General features: G+C 50.3%; 1 long non-coding RNA gene across 1 annotated transcript; it reads right to left on the reverse strand.

Annotated features, from left to right (window-relative positions):
* Nucleotides 1-601: 601 nt before the first annotated feature.
* On the reverse strand, nucleotides 602-2,498 carry LOC119087602. Its single transcript, XR_005091070.1, has 2 exons — nucleotides 2,368-2,498; nucleotides 602-1,047 (listed from the first exon to the last, which is right to left on the reverse strand). It is a non-coding gene; the product is annotated as an uncharacterized LOC119087602 (long non-coding RNA).
* Nucleotides 2,499-2,804: the final 306 nt, after the last annotated feature.

Below are 2,804 nucleotides of genomic sequence, written 5' to 3' on the forward strand. Positions count from 1 at the left end.
TGTAGATGTGAAGGCCCAGATTTGAGACCTTTTGTCCACCCTGATTGAAAAAACAGGTCATCTGAATCTTTCTGCTTCTCACATTCGGTGTCACGGATCTGGCAGTCAAAGTTTGTGAGACACACGAAGCTGTTCGCTGTGGACAGACTGACCTGTTCACTTCCAGGCCTGTGTTAGCACTTAATGTTAGGAATTTTGATTAAAGTTTGTAGAAAACGATGTTTGCAAGTGACGTGTTCAAAAACCCGGCTAGTTAGGGCCGCTCTGTGGCTTTTAGGTGGTGGTTCCCCTGGTGCTCTGTCACTCGGGGCACCCCATTGGAGGTGGCTGGCAGGCTCTGGAGAACAAGCCAAGGTCAAGCTCTCTTGACTGAGGGCTGTCTCCTTTATCTGTAGGATGGGGTGATAACAGACCTTAGCCTGTAGGGTTGCTTTGAAAATCGCCTGGGTAGTACCTACGCCAGGCCTGTGTGTCATGGATGATTAAACTGGCCTGAAGAGGTTGGGTAACCTTCGTAAGAGCAGACCAGTGAAAGGAGCTGGAACCCAGGGCTGGCATCTTCCCTGCATGAGGCAGGCCACTGTGTCTCAGAGTTTGCTTGTTTGCATTGTTCAGAGGGGAAGTCTGGGTAAATGTTAAGTAGACAAGTGCTTTTGTGTCTGGGTTTTATTTTGTTTGAAGAGGGTGGACTTTGTACACTTGAACAGTGTCCACAACAGTGCAAGTGACAACAGACCTGGAGCCGCCTTGGAATTTGGTCCCATTCTGAGTGTCCAGCCTTGGAATACCCAAGCGAGCACACCTCTGAAGGACGGCCGTGACCTTCCAAGCTGCTCGCTCCATGCTCAGTGCGGGTTCTCGGCTCCTCCCTAGCTTCTGCTTCGTGATCTTCTGGTTTGGCTTGACTTTCCCTTTCTCCTTCTAAAACCTCTGCACTGACCTCCCAAGACTGCCCTGGTCAGCAATCAGAGACAGGCCAGGACCAGCTAGCCACACAGCCATTGAGATCTAGCCCGGTATGTGTTCGACACTGGGGAGGGAAGCGTCCTGTTGGCAAGAGGGGAAATGAGACATTGGAGCATTTCGGCCATCCTGAGAACGCCAATCAGGGCTCCCCTTCCACCAGTCTAGTAGCAATAGGATTTCTAAAACTGGCTCGCTCTCCATGTAGAGGAGCCTTGCTCTCTCTCTGAGGACATTCATTAGGTCTCACAGGCGAGGGCAGAAGGGATGAGTGTAGTGTGGTATAGGCAGTGTTTATTCTCACCTCCAGTTATAGATCCGTTTGACTTGCCCTCGACCTGTAAATTCTATTTCCATTGTGGAAATGGTTCCCATACTCTTGAACAATGTGTGTTTGATAGTCTGGGGATATAGCCCCATAGTAAAGTGGCTTGCCTAGAGTGTGTGAAGCCCTGAGTTCAATCCCCACCCAGTACTGTCAAAAGCAAGTAACAACAAAACTGTTTGTAAAAAGTATAGAAACAGTACGTCCCATCTCAGGTGTCCAGAAAGGGAGAGAAGAGCCAGGGCCAGCATCCAAAGGCACTGAAATGCAGGCAGGTGGGACGTGGTCTCTCTCCACCCCGCAACTGCCTCCAGCAGATGCTGGTGCTCCCTGCTCTAGCCTTGACTCACAGCTCTCCCCACGCCCGCCCCTGACACTCAAAGTAAAGGCACATTAGCAGCAGGAAAATAAAAGCCAGGCAAGCTCCTCTTCTCCCAGCATGACCCCAGTGTCCACAGAAGAAGCCCTGTCACTGTTGACGCCTGCCTTTACCAGGAATCAGAGCGGTCCTGCTGCCCACCCCCTTCCTTGTGACATAAATTAATAGGTTTGGCAAAAGACAAAACGTCATATTTTGTTCGCAGTTTCAAAGGACACTTTAGTGTCAGATGACAGACACATGGGCTGCTGCTGTTGATGTGACTGTCCCCTCAGACAGGTCTGAAAGCATGCTGTCTTTCACTGACCTAGGGTAGAGTCTGGTTAATGTCATCCGAGAGGAAAGAGGATTTCTGTGTTTGAAATTTGGGGACAAAAACAACTTTCTCTTTCTGCAAGGGTTAACGCTCCAGCCAGCTTCAGATTGGTTCTCTTGAATCTTAAAATTACTTTTCTGGTCACGCGCTCAGAAGGTCTATGCATTTGTGAATCACCCCCCCCCCCCCAGTGCTATTCTCTTTGGCTGTCTTAATTACACAGGGGTTGGGAAACCAAATTAAAACTAGGTGTGGCTGGGTAAACAGCGATCACGTTGCAAGTTCTGAGCTTCGCTGTTGTTTCTCCTTCCTTTGTAGGAAGCTTTCCTTTTCACTTCTTATTTTTCTAAAGGAAATAGCATGAGGTCTTTTGGAGATACTCACAGGAAGTGGTCTCTGTATGCCGGTTACTCACCAGCCTTAGAGTCCTGACAGGTGGCAAGTGCCGCTGCCTCTCTCCTGATGTATGTGAAAATAGCCCCCCGAGGGGCAGGCACGAGGCTGTCCTCATGGGTGGGTGGGTGGGTGGGTGCGCAGCCCAAAGGCCTTTTTGTCCATCAAGTGGCTTTCACGAGAGGACTGGTCATTGCGCGTCATCCGGAGCGAGAGTGACTCGGAGCTGAGCTGGGGTCGGTGAGCACACGTGGTAGCTACTCCGGGGTTTCTGCTCAGCTCCCAGCGTGCGGGCTGTCTCCTAAAAATGATCACTCCCTCCCACCCTCAACAGCCGTGCTTCCTCAGTGAGTCACTTCCAGAAATGAATAGCCGCAGATTTTTGGAATGAGCATTGTGAAATCCCTGGTTTATAATGGCAGGTTTTC

This window comes from Peromyscus leucopus, chromosome 3 (genome assembly GCF_004664715.2).
Source record: "Peromyscus leucopus breed LL Stock chromosome 3, UCI_PerLeu_2.1, whole genome shotgun sequence".
Lineage (NCBI taxonomy): Eukaryota > Metazoa > Chordata > Mammalia > Rodentia > Cricetidae > Peromyscus > Peromyscus leucopus.